Here is a 14,831-nt window from a genome sequence, read left to right as displayed (position 1 = left end):
CTCTGAATGAGTGGTAGCCTTGAAAGCTAAGGTTGAGCAGTTGCTGTAGATTTATGTTCTTGATGCATTTCGGGTTCAGCTGAAATCAAGTCGGGTCAATCTGGGGTTGCCAGCAAAGGTGGCATCTGGGCTGCCAGCGACTGGTTCAAAAGAAGGATGAATCATTCTATTAGCATTGATTTTTTATTCTGTTATTACTGTCCTGAAACTTTGAGACACTGAGCTTTTTAGTTGGAATGAATATGCCTGACAATGAAAAACAATGTCGAATCATATATTCCGTACGCTAAACTTGACAAAGTCACTCTGTTTCTTTTTCTATCTTTGCAGCAACATTGGGAGCATGGTTAACCTACACAATCTTGTTTTCACACAGAAGGAAGATTCTGAAGAGCAGTTGAAAGGGAACCACTTCTTTGTCTCATTGTTTTGCCCGCAGATTTCAGGGCATAAAATACACAAAAAAACTGTGTTGAACAAAGCAGAACAATGAAATAATGCGTCTGAAACGTTCACGAGCGACGCGTCCTAGTTGTGATTTGCTGCCCTCTTTCCTGATTTTCAGTGGAGTTGCGGGGTAAATTTCCTTTTATTATCCACGTCGAGATACGGAAAGATCGATATCTTGTCAGCAGGAAGGCTTGAGAATTAACAGCAGCATTTTCTGATTCTCATTCCATTAAAATTATTAACAGTATAAAAAGTCCAATGTGAAACTCCCAACTAACTCTTCTGTTCCGGCAATGATGAAGATCAAATCTCTTAACTCCTCTGCTGATTATGCCCATGTTGATGTTCAAACACAGTTCCACCAATGCACCCTCTTCCACCCACCCAGCCCCCCTTCTCAATACCATACTGGCAGTGTCCTATACACCACCGAGGCAGAACTTAGATCTGCTTCCCGGATGGTAAATTCACGAAAGCAGCCAGCCCTGGTAGACAGCCTGACACCTTTTCATCTGCACGCTTTAACAGTCATTTGCTTCAGGGAAACCTGCAACATTCCATTCCCCAATAAAAGTGGTGACCTGTCTCAACAAGTAAGGTCCAGTAGCTCTAGAGTCGGCCATAATAAAATGCTCAGAAGGATTGGTAATGGCCCATGTTTATCAGGTCATATGGGATTGGAGTAGAATTAGGCCATTCGGCCCAAAGTCTACTCCGCCATTCAATCATGGCTGATCTATCTCTCTCTCCTAACCCCATTCTCCTGCCTTCTCCCCATAACCTCTGACACCCGTACTAATCAAGAATCTATCTACCTCTGCCTTGAAAATGTCCACTGACGGCCTCCACAGCCTTCTGTGGCAAAAATTTCCACAGATTCACCACCCTCTGACTAAAAGAATTTCTCCTCATCTCCTTCCTAAAAGAACGTCCTTTAATTCTGAGGCCATGAGGTCTAGTCCTAGACTCTCCCACTAGTGGAAACATCCTCTCCACATCCACTGTATTCAAGCCTTTCACTATTCAATATGTTCAGCTGTGGCAATAAGAACACCTATATCAGGATGCTGATCATTGACTGGAGCACAGCCTTCAACAACATAATAACGAGTAAGGTCATCTCTAAACTGCTGGACCTTGTCCTCGGGCCTTCATCTACTGCTGGCCTTCCTGACCCGCAGAACTCTGTTGGTTAGAATTGGTCATAACATTTCCTCCTCCCTGACCCTCAACATTGGTGCCATGCAGGATTGTGTGGTCAGTCCACTGCTCTTCTCCCTGTACGGGTGTCAGAGGTTATGAGGAGAAGTAAAGAGAATGGGGTTATCAGGGAGAGATAGATCAGCCATGATTGATTGGCCTAATTCTACTCCTATCACTTATGAGCTTATGACACCCATCAGTGTGAGGCCAATTCTTGCGGCAACTCGATATTTAAGTTTGCAAATGATATAAAATTATAAAAGGACTGGATAAGCAGGATGCAGGAAAAATGTTCCCAATGTTGGGCGAGTCCAGAACCAGGACTTAGAATAAAGGGGAGGTCATTTAAGACTGAGGTGAGAAAAAACTTTTTCACCCAGAGAGTTGTGAATTTATGGAATTCCCTGCCACAGAGGGCAGTGGAGGCTAAATCACTGGATGGATTTAAGAGTTAGATAGAGCTCTATGGGCTAGTGGAGTCAAGGGATATGGGGAGAAGGCAGGCACGGGCTATTGATAGGGGACGATCAGCCATGATCACTATGAATGGCAGTGCTGGCTCGAAGGGCCGAATGGCCTCCTCCTGCACCTATTTTCTATGTTTCTATGTTACCACTTTAGTCTGACCCATCAGACAGCGTACAGGAAAGAGATCGAGATCCTTGTGTCATGGGGTCAGAACAACAACATCTATAAGAAGAAAGAGTTGTTTACTGACCTAAGGCATACAGTGTGTATGTGGAGAAGAAGGCAACGCAACCCTGTCCATATCAATAGAGTTGCTGCAGAGATGACTGACAGCTTTGAGTTTCTAAGCATCTATATTGCTAGTAACCTAATCTGGTCTTTCACAGTGGTGTAGTGATGAAGACAGCATATCAGTGTATTTAGTCTCTTATGCATCTGAGAAGATTCAGGAGGTCCATGAGGATTCTCTCAACCTTCTACATACATACTATGGAAGGCTTTCTGATGGGATGCATACACACCTGGTATACCAATGGCTTTGACTTCACCACCTGAACTTGCAGGGAGTTGGAAACGCAGCCCAGTCCATCACAAACTCATCACATCCTTACATTCAGTCCATCTTCATGGTGCATTGCATTAGGAAGTCTGGAAGTGTTTAAAACATGCCTGCCATCCTGTCCATTCACTTTTCTCTTTAGGAGCTTGAAAGGGTAGACATAAGAACAGCTTCATGCTCTCCGAACTGATAACCTCTTTCCCACCCCCTTCCCAGAGAAGCTTCCACGTACTCCTACTTGAACTCCACCATTTATCAGTATTTTGATTTTGCACTCTAGTTTTACCCTGCAGTACTTTATATTGCACTGCAAACTTTTCAACATTCTGCTGTTTGGCATTTGTCATTATATTTATTGGGAATAAATTCCCCTTCTTCTAACCTATTACATTGCTACCATTGACCTTTTTTTTTCTGCACTCTCTCTGTAGTTGTTATGCTATATTCTGCCCTATGGTTATTTTCTCTTTTGCACTATCTGATGCATTCATGTACTGTATGTTATGATTTGCCTGCTAATCCAACCATACATGAGCATGCAAAACTAAGTGTTTGACTGTATCTCAGTACACGTGACAATAATAAACCAACACCAATTATTGTTATATCTGCCATTTTCATGTCTACTGCGTACTCTACGTGGACAAGGAATTTCATTTCAGCCTTGTGTATATGACAATAAACTAATCTAATTTAATCTAATCTAATCTGTTTTAGATGACCTAACCTAATGAGATCTTTTCAATGGTCTCAATGCATTCTATGTTCATCCATCAGGATGTGCATCTCTTGTGTGGTGAGGCAGTCTATATTTTGTTTTCTTTGCCCTAGTGGCTGCCAAGAACTGACAATATTAATCTGAATGGTGAATGACAGATTTGATTGTAAATCATGCCCATAGGGCCAAAAGTAAACATCTCCAAAGCTCTGTGTACTTGGCCAGCTGCACATGTGCAATTAAGGCTGGACTAAAGTCTAAGTTTCCGATATACTGTTTATGCAAACATTGTGGACATTGGGCTCTATAATTGTTTGGCCTGTATGTTTATATTTTTGTGGGGAATATATATCAAATAGGAAATTCAGATTTTCAATATTTAATTCAGTGATTGTTGAATCACACTTCAACAATTGGAGTCATAGTCATACACCATGGAAACAAGGCCTTTAGCCCAACTTGCCCACACCAACCAACATTCCCCCCCCCTACACTAGCCCCATCTGCCCACATTTAGCCCATGTCCCTCTAAACCTATCCAATCCATACAATATGTAATTCAATGATGTATTGCCATCCCATATGTTCAGTTTATTGCTTATCGGTTCTGCTAAAAATGAAGTTAAAATCAGCATGGTCAATGCATGAAGGTCCTTATTGTTGGGTCAATATAGATCCTTGAATGAAGATTTTAAAATGGTTCATGCTTCAAATATTTAACTTGTGGATCGCTATTTCAATGAGAAATCCATGATTCTTTTTTTGCTTCTCTGGTTGAAAATAAAGTGGAAGACAGACTGAAATAAGATCCTGAAGAATAAGGCAGAAACGATGACATCACAGTAATGCATTGTTGGCCACGGCAGATGAAGATTACAGGATGTGCAAAATATAACTTCCTCTGACCCACACGTATAAATATAAACACAGCTGTTCTTAATTATGCAAAAAAATCATTGAAATGCTGGTCTCAGGGTATTATTTAAATTACTTTAAAAAAAGTTCAAATTCTCAGCATAGGTAGTTTTGCAATATGTCGTCATAATAGTATTGATAATGGAATTTGACCAGCAAAGTGATTTTGGAAAGAATAGCTTTGTTATCTTTCTCTGGTAATTCAGCACTGATATACTACTTTATAAACATTGCTACATGCACTGGCCTGCTGGTCAGCAGCAACAGGCTACACGTCGATGGAGTTTGGTGCAATCTCAACTCTCAAAGACGTTTTAGATTTTTTGCGTTAATTTATATGAATTGACTGTGTGAGGGGTATATATATAAAATATAAATGCAATCAACTATAACTAGACAGCACTTTGCTCAGAAGGCATATAAATGATGTAACCTACAAACATGCCATTGCTTTTTACCATTGCATGTTGGTTGAACTGATTTTCTGTCTTCTCTCCCAAATATCAGCTGTATAACATCTTCCCATCTTTTATTCTAGTGGGAATTTGAATTGGTCTGGCATTTTTAACAATGAATTCCGTGCATGCATGCATAAATAATTATGCATATTATCTTCCTTCAGAAAATTATTTAGAAAGCTATACAAAATGGTTATTTGTTTACCTAGGTGATCTTGTAGAGGGGAGAATGCTGATAGTAGCCAGTCATTCTGAGTTCCCTAAAAGCCTGGTAGTTAGTATTTGAACTTGTATCTTCAATCAAAGGTGCGGGGTATATTTACATCTTTCATGGTGCAGTAGAGGCAACTCTTATCTATCTACACTAATAGTTCAATGGTGGAAACTGTGTATGTGTTGCCTTCTTCGCCTGTCATGGGGACAAATCTACGTTTCCTCCTGATGGAGGATGTGTTTATATTCCTTGTGAATGGAGATGAAAGATTGGTCAATATTCCTCAAGGTCCACTGGCGAGGGAATGTGTCATGTTGCTTAATCTAATAGTGAGAAGTTTCCAAATAAGGTATGTAGCCTTGTTTCCCAGAGTTAATGGTGACAGGGGTGGAGGTGGGGGAGATAGTAGAAGCATTTTAACCCTTCTATCATTTTGATGTAAACGTGGGTATAGTAGTTACATTTTAACATGTTAATTACAGTTAGGTATCAGACCAGAAATTTTTAATTTGTCAGAAATGTCCTAATTTATTTGTGTTCTGACTGTTTAATCTTAATATTGTCTGTAAAGTACTGAAAACATTTGTAATGAAAATAAAATGGCTATTGCCGTTTGCATACCCTCAATATTAAAGCATATTATTAATATTGTATGTAGTTAATTTTTATAAAAAATCAGAAATGCCAGAACATTTTAGCTACACCAACCATCTTATAAGTTTCTGGTAAACCTTTCCATTCCCTGCTCAACATGCTGACAAACATGTTGTGGAAGCCATTTGTATAATATGAATGATCTGTCAGATGAAAATAAGCTAAATATATAACAATAGATGGTGTAATGGGTCAATGGTGAACCGCAGCATGGTTGCATACTGGTAATTTTCAACACAGCAAGTTTTACATCTCAACCCTGCCGTCCAGGAAAGGAGAAATAAAGAGGTCACCCCTCACTGCTCCCCTATATCCCGGGGACACCACTTCAAATAGGGAGAGGTCTGGAGTGGATTTTTTCAGGAGATGGTGATTACTGTAAAACACTACAACGGGATTGCAAGTGTTAAAAATGAGGAGCAGTATCAGTTTCAAAATGGGTTCAATTTTCAAAAGATGGTCATAACAGTCTGAAGTATTTTCCATTTATTTGGAAAGCTCTTCCATTGTGATTTTATAATAACTTGGGAGCCAAATATTTTACTAAATAATTTACAGTGATAAACACAATTCAATTTTCGAGGAGACCAGTTATTCAGTTAACAGGAACTGACAGTACATGCCTTTGGTAATATAATCAGCTGTGGTCATATCATTCTGGGTGTTATTTTGCTCACAACTGTGTGCAAGTGCTTATTTAGATCTTTCCCATTAATCTTTGCTTTTATGAGCTATTTCAGCCCGTCATTCTTATCTGTTTTATCTCACTCAACTTTTTAGGGGGGGATATGTAATAGTGCTGAAGTGAAAGGAAAAGGAAGGGGAAATCATATAAACTGATTGTCATTAAATAATCATCAATCATAAATTAAAATATTTTCATAAAATTACATGCAAATGTTATGTAGTTTAAGATTTAAGATGTCATTGTATTTTGGTACTTTGTAACGTATAGCAGTGGTAATCTTTATGATTATAAACATGAGAGTACAAACAGCTGTTATAAGGGAGACATTTTAACATACAGTAGCTGCCGGTCAATATGTGAGCTGTCCTGATGAGACTTTCTTAAACCTTAAATTAATTCCTCTATTTGGAATCTGGTACATTTAATGTAAGTGACACAGTGCTGTATGTTACAGCAGAATGCTCAAAACCTGTGTTTGGCTTAGCTGTGTATGGATTCAACCAATTCAATTTTTTCCAAAGGCTGTTTTCAGAAGTCCAGCGTCTTTGGACCAGTAATAGCACATTTGCATTCTAGTTCTTGTGATTAGGATGATGGAACAAGAGGTGTACATTAAAAATGCTCCATCCCCTTTCCCGAGAAAGTCCTTAATCTGACATCTATCTCTGATATCTGTCACATACTCTAAAATTAAGACACCAACTACATCCTGAAAACCACCCCTTTTCAAGTAATATTCCTTAAATCTCCTTATTTGACAGTCCTACCATTTGCACGGTTACTGTAATAGGCTTATTTTTCAGAAAATAATGGATAAAAAGTGACAAGCTATCCAGTGAATCTGAATGCATAATTGATTTAAAGGCATAAATTAATACAATAATGCCTTTATTGTGTGCCATTGCTGCCAAACCTACAAAAGAGCTGTGGAATAAAACATGGTTACATTCTTTGTGCTGATAGCCATCAATATGTAATGCAGATTATCCCAATTCTTCTCATGTTTCCAGTATATGACTGCACTCAACTTAATTTGAATTTTTCATTTCTCTGTTGCACGCTGCCACTCTTCACTGTTTAAACTGCTGCATTCAAATGGTGTACATTTAAATAAGTATATATAAAAATGATACCACGTGCAATTTTTAAAAGTATAAAAAGCTTTATTGAAGGAAGAATTACAACACGACAGAGTAAAGATACTGAGTGGACTGCAGCCAATATAAATGCACACATGGAGAGGATTTGAATATCTGTATGGGAAACAGCTAGGTAACCAGACTGTAATGTAAGGAACTTCATGGGAACAAAGATGTTATGAAAATGATCAAGATTAAAGCATTGCAGAACAAATCTTATTGATTCTACCAGAAAAAAAAAATAGCAAAATGGAAATATAGAAAATATTTATTTCCTTAAATAAAAGAAAACAAAATAGAAGTACCAGCCTTAAAATTGTTCCTGCATTACTGGAATATTTGCATTACTCTCTTTGTGTGGTCATGAAACAAAGCTAGGTAGCAGATAAAATATGGTCATGCATTTAGACCCTTGTTACAGGATAAATTGCACAGAATAACAGTAATAAAAATAGAAATGCTGCTTTTAACTAGTCAATTCCAATTCTGTGCTTGCCCAATCGGAGCACAGAATTCCAGTGAATCAAATCACACCCAGTTCATTCTGGTTATTTAGAATTCTTGATCCGAGCATAGCAGCTAAATCATGCTCCTGATTGAGGCATAAAACTTCCCCAATTATTTATGTTTTCACTGACAAGCACACCGCATATTGTCAAACAGTTGCTTAATTTCACATTGAGGCAGCAGCGCGTATTAGGATTCTAATCTTTCTTTTCCGCATTAACACCTTTTTGTAAAAGATCATTTGTGCTTTCTTGGTGTTTACATCTGTACGCCGTTTACACAGCCATGTAGGGACCATATTTGCAGATTTTTAATGCAAGTTCAGCCTTTTTATTGTGATTGACAGTGCACTGATATGCAGTCGGTGGACAAGTGGAACATGACATGGGAGAATGCCTTCAAATGTTCATCGTCGGGTTTACTCTGGGCAGTCTTGCCACAGGCACCTGTGGCGAGAGGAGGGAATAGGCTCTCTGCCCAGACCTTGTAGGGCTGCTTTTTTAGGGGGGTTGGGCTGGACAGTTGCCAGTGCTTTTGTTGGCAGCACAGTACAAACCCATTAGAGATGCTGATGACAATACAGCTTGTCTTCTCTGCATTCATAAGCTTTACTCACATGCACTGTTTTAAAAAATGATAATAAATTAGTGGGTTTTGAAGTCATAATGCAAGATAATAAAAAATGATAAAGGATATTTGACCGCTTGGATTCAACCATCAGATGAGAACACAATAGAAACATAGACATAGAAACATAAAAAATAGATGCAGGAGTAGGCCATTCAACCCTTCAAGCCAGCACTGCCGTTCAATATGATCATGGCTGATCATCTAAAATCAGTATCCCGTTCCTACTTTTTCCCCATATACCTTGATTCCTCTAACCCTGAGCTAAGTCTAACTCTCTCTTGAAATAGCACCTCTCTTCTCCTGGCTACAAGCCTCCTCTTCCCGCCCCTCCCACACCATCACCCCCCGCTCACCACCAGCACCTAATTATTTTGTAAATGACCCTGGGCTCTCTGCCATTGCATCACCAGGAGGATTATATCCCAACGATCATGGTTTGCAAGAAGAAAAACATTTCTTTTTGTGGAATAAAATGACCAATTTCTCGTTTGAATATCTTTCCTAGTTCTAAGGGTGTATTTCAGTTTAAATAATTGCTCCAGATTTTATTTTATAACCTTGAAAGATCATATTTCTGGATTTTTTTCAGGTCAAAACCTCCCAGTGTTATATTAAAACTGCCTTCAGGGTTGATTAGTCTACCTAAGACTTCCATTTCAGTTATAGTAAATTCTTTGAGCTGGACACTAGTGTATCGCAAAATGGTGGATTGGGTCGCCATTAGATGTTAAGTCTTAAAATCGTTAATTAAGAATCCAACTTTCCCAGTGCCATGTTGGAATGGATGTTTGAAAAAAAGCGAGGTTATGGGGTTCAAAGGTTGTAGGTTGACATTTTAAATATGCCTTTGATTTGACTTTAATTGGAGGATTATGGTAGCCAGGGATATCTGGCCACCATGATGTGATGGTGAGAATGAAGGACTGGATGGAATTATGTACAGTGGTGCATGTGGTCCAAGAAAGGCTGGAATAGACCATCCCAGCCATACACATCATCAAACCCCCTTGCATTGAAAAATCCCACCGGGTTCAACATTGGACTCTTCCAGAAGCAACCCCTCCAAGCTACATCAAGGATAGGAACCTCCTTAGGTTAAACCTCACTCTCAAAGATTGGATAAGACATTTTGTGGCCGGTACCCATGTCCTCCCAACCCAAATGGATGTAATCAGTCTGACCTCTGGGCAGAGAGTCCGTCAGTTGCAGAAGATGAGCGTGGAATGAATGTACCGTACCCGGATACCCATCCAAAGCTTCCTACCCACGAACCTTCCTTTATTAATATTTAGGCTTTTGATGTTACTTGGAATATCTCTGTTTGAAGAGAGCATGTAACATTTCTACCCCTGAGAATACTGTGAAAAAAAAGTCTTGTTTTTATTATTTTGTGCTTCACCTCAATTTTAAGCCTGTTGTGTTTTTTTTTTTATGACTTTCATCTCTTCCCACAATCCCTCGTAGTAAAGTTGTAAAACATTTTTTACTGTTGTGCTTTATCTCAGCAGTTTCTCAGGTCTTTGCCACGATCATCCATTTAGCACGTTTCTGTAATTTCTTGTAACATCCCAGTGGACCGTTTTCCTTTCTCCCTTCAGAGTCAGTGCAAGGCAGTTTCCCTTTTTTTTTATCTTACATTAATTTGTTTGCTGATGGATGTTGGATCAAGTTTGTTTGGTCTGAGTTTGTTGATTTTGGGAATGTATTTACCCTGAGCGCTCAGCATTGTACCTTTACAAATGTTCCATTTATCTTCTTCTGATCCTGTGTTGAACTACATTCCCCCGGTCTATTTGCTTTAAATATTCCCACATTTTACTGAATAGACCATTTTACAATGATAAAGCCTGGAGCTTAGCCTGAAATATTTTTGACTCTCGGATCAAATTAAGGGTTATCATTCTAAAGACACTATCGCCCTGGGTCATGTGACTTGCACTTTTCTTTAAAGTTTTCTGGGTCATTTACAAATGCCAGATCAAGATAAGCATTGCCTCTCACGGCTTCTTTGAAGCAATGGATCAGGAAGCAGTCATGTTTTAATGCCCTGTCCCACTGTACGAGTTCATTCAAAGAGCTCTCCCGAGTTTGCCCTGATTCGAAGTTGGAGATTTACGGTAATGGCCGCTCGTAAGTACTCGGGGCTCTCGTGGACATTTTTCAACGTCGCTAATGGCTTACTTGCCATTAGCGAGTCTTCCAAAGTACCTGCTGTTAGCGTTACAAGCCGCTAAGAGATGTCCCTGAGCTCCGACGTACCCGCTACGTTTATTCTACGTGCTTTCCATGAGCTTAATTTTTTTTTAACTCAGGAGAGCACTTGAATGAACTCGTACAGTGGGACAGGGCCATTACATATACCACTTCTGGCTCTGAACAGATTTCCTCCTTCAATTGTTTTTGACACCATCACCCTCCCACCACTTTCATTGTCCCAACCTAGAACACAGAACATGAATCGCACAGTAGTGTCTGTTTTGGCCCACCATGTCTGTGCCAGATATGATGCCAATTTGAACTGTATATCTGCCTGCACATTGTCTATATCCCTAAATGACTTCCCTACTTGGTTTAAGCGTAGTCAATCGGAATGTTTCTTGTGGAATGAATCCCAATAACTTTTATCACCAGTCGTTCTTGTTAGACTTTAAAACTTTTTTTAGAGATCCGAGTCCATACCAACCAGCAATCACCCTGTGCACGAGCACTATCCTACACACTAGGGACAATTTACACATTTTACCGAAGCCAATTAATCTACAAACCTGCACATCTGTGGTGCGTGGGAGGAAACACGGAATCACGGTCCACCCGGAAAATCCCCACAGAGAGAATGTACAAACTCCGTACGGACAGCCCCCATAATCAGGGTCAACTCTGGTTCCTGACGCTGCAAGGCAACAATTCTACTGCTGTGCCACTGTGCTGTCCCTATATCTGCCTGATTCTATTGTTGAACTGCCCTCTTTCCAAAATAGGACTCCATCGAGGAACATTACTTTGCATCCTCAGTCTTTAAGCCTTGAGTTGGTGTGTCCACGCTGTATCCTAAAGTCTGAAAATTCACAAGAAATCTGGTGCTAGAGTGTTCATTTACCACTTACTGAATCAAATATTTCCATTTGCCTTTGAAAATCCCTATGCCTCCATTTGTCCCTAGTATCTTGTAGTCTGTTTCTGATATCATAATTCCATCTGTAAACCTGCTGAATAATAAGCAGTTTGCACAAACAACTCTATTAAGTCACTGGTATATTGAAGGCAATAGTTAGGAAAATTTGGCAAATAATATAACAGTTGACTGATGGATTAAAATTAGTTTTTCAATCCAGCATTCCAGAACTTGGTGCCTAGCTCTGTTCATAGGTATGAAATTCAGTGGTATCTTATACATCTACTTCACCGGCGTCCACCAAGCTGTTTCAGGACAATTTTCTTCTATTATCATTTATTATCTTCGCTTCCAGTTTTGTTAATCCCACTATCCCTATCACAATCAGTCTGAAGAAGAGTCCTGACTCAAAACATCGCCCATCCATTTTCTCCAGAAATGCTGCCTGACCCGCTGAGTTACATAGCATGTCATGTCTATCTCTGTTTTAGGACAATGTCTGGGATATCATTCAGTTAACAATTAAACATTAAAATATTAAACATTAAAAATTAAAGCATTAAACATTTAGAATGCTCCTGTGCTGTCTTCATTTAGTCAATTAAAATACCGGACGCCTTGACATAATTTTAAGGTTATCTTGCACAAAGGTGATTCTGAATATGTTGTCTGGTGCATATTAAGAGTAAAAATAAGTTGTTTGGAACCTGGATAGATAATATCTTGAATCAGGACCCTTCTTTAGTCAGCACTTTGATTCTTCTTTTATCTAAATTAACGCTTTCATTACATTTTACCAAGAAAGAAAAATATTCTGAAACATTGTTAAATCTTTATTTTCATATCTTTCCAAGTTCTTCTTCTTCCTATCTCACATTATTCGTACAGCTTTGAGGATTTTGAGGATTGACAGCAAGTTTCTCTAAGAACCAAGGTTTGAAGAAGGAACCTGATCCGAAATGTTCCAGATCCATGTCCTCCAGAGATGCTGCCTGACCCACTAGTTACTCCAGTATTTTTTTTTTTAAACCAGCATTTGCCTTCTGTCCTGGGCCTCCTCCGTTGTCAGAGTGAGGCCAAATGCAAATTGGAGGAACAACACCTCATATTTCGCTTGGTATGAAACCCAGTGGTATGAAAATGAAGTTCTCTAAATTCTCTAAATCCCCTCTCTCTCTGTTCCTCCCCCACCCAAGTAATTGTACTAGCCTCAAAGTCATCTTGTTGAGTCTCATTGTCTGTAACTCGTTTTCACCAAGGCCACAGTGAACAATGGCCTGTTCCCTTTGTCAGCGTTACTTTGTTGCATATCTTTCATTAATTTGTTCTACATCTCTCTATATCACCATCTATATCTCTTGTTTCCCTTTCCCCTCACTCTCAGTCAGAAGAAAGGTCTCGATCCGAAATGTCACCTATTCCTTTTCTCCAGAGATGCTGTCTGACACGCTGAGTTAGTCAAGTTTTTTGTGTCTATCTTCAGTTTAAACCAGCATCTGCAGTTCCTTCCTACGCATTTTCTGATCCTTTTGTCTCCAGATGTGATTCAACTGTGTATGTTGGGGAAATGTAGAAATTATGGACATATTGACAATAATCGGCCAACAGTCTTCATAACATGTGTAGGAAGGAACTTTGGAAACAGCCATTTAGACTAGTATGGAACTATTAGTACATAATTGACTTCTTGAAGAATAATAGATTGGCTAAGGGCAATTTGTGTTTAATCAATGATATGGTTTCTTGATTAAGTATAACAAAGGTAAATGAAGACAATGCACTTGATACTGTGCACAAATAACTTTTAATTGGAAAAATACCATGTATTTGGCTTGTAAAGAAAATCTAAATCCACACGACAGTGGTTTCAGTTTCAAACATGTAAAGTACAGGAAAAGAGCAATTGTACTGAATGGTTTATTTTCAGACTGCGAGGAACCATTCAAATTCCCAAAGATTTAAGTTGGAGCATTACTTTCTGCCTAGGTCAGAGGAGGCCAAGAGGAGAAATTATACAAGTGATTAAAACCATTGATATTTACATGGAGTAAATGAGGAAAAAATACAGGAAATATCTTATAGCACCAGACAAAAATATATCTCATAGTGATTAAGTTTCTTTAAACTTAAACAATGAATTTGCTTCTTGTGTAGGGGTACAAGCTAAGCTGAAACTTTCATTGAGAAACTGTAAAGTGACAAAACAATTTAACATAAGAATTTTGTTTTCATCTTTGAATTTTCCCTATTTTTGGTAAAGTTGTGGGATGTAGCAGCTTCTAAAATATGTTGTCAAGGATTCCAACTTATAAAGTAGTAACCGACCATTTTTTAAGAAATTATTTTTGCATTTCAATAGCTCCAGGATGTGCTCTGCAACAGCGTTTTGGTGATTATTAATGATTTAATTAATGAAAATAATTATCAGATTGTGTTTGGTGCTGGTGAATCTGTCCACAACAATGTGTTCAGTGTATACTGCAGGGTGGAAGTTGGGGATGAACTGGAGGTCAAATGCCATGGAAATGCCATGGTTCTTGATGAAGCTGAGCTGAAGGGTTAATTGCACTTCGAAAGGAGGAGAAACCTACAAAAAGAGGTAAAATTGGCTGGATTTTTGATTATTTGATTCCACTATGTATTTAAATATGTGTTCAATGAATTAGTTGTAATGCGATAGATTATAACGAATGGTATTCATTGTTGAAATAATTATCTTTTAAATTATTTAAATCCTTGTTTTTATATGTCTGAAAATCAGCATTCCTTCATGTGCGCTGGGTGAGGCCTCCACTTTCCGCCAAATGATGCTTAAGTCTACTTGAAGCCAACATGAAGCCTACACTGCCCGCCCGATGAAACGTCCCAGAGTGGAGCCTTCCAGGTCTGTTGACCCACAGCAGGTTAGTGTGGCTGCAATGAATTTGGGGGGGGGGGGGAGGTTGAATATAAAGTGTGAGTTTTGTTTCAAACTAGTTTGTCAAATGAATTTAAAAAAAAATAGTTAAAGAGATATCAGCCCTGCATTATTTCAAATAAATAATAATCTGGTCTTCAAACCTACAAACTCAGTTTCTCTTACTACAGATATCGAGTGCTTTCAGCTTTTTCCTGTT

At 38.8% G+C, this 14,831-nt stretch overlaps 1 long non-coding RNA gene across 1 annotated transcript in view; it reads left to right on the top strand.

Annotated features, from left to right (window-relative positions):
- Positions 1-8,932, top strand: part of LOC129699719 (uncharacterized) — a 55,774-nt gene extending 46,842 nt beyond the window's left edge. The window contains exon 4 of the long non-coding RNA XR_008723919.1: positions 331-8,932. This is a non-coding gene — a long non-coding RNA (uncharacterized LOC129699719). The remainder of the gene's footprint in view (positions 1-330) is intronic.
- Positions 8,933-14,831: the final 5,899 nt, after the last annotated feature.

The sequence above is a fragment of the Leucoraja erinacea genome, chromosome 8 (genome assembly GCF_028641065.1).
Source record: "Leucoraja erinacea ecotype New England chromosome 8, Leri_hhj_1, whole genome shotgun sequence".
NCBI classification, from domain to species: Eukaryota; Metazoa; Chordata; class Chondrichthyes; order Rajiformes; family Rajidae; genus Leucoraja; species Leucoraja erinaceus.
This window is presented reverse-complemented; position numbering and strand designations above follow the sequence as displayed.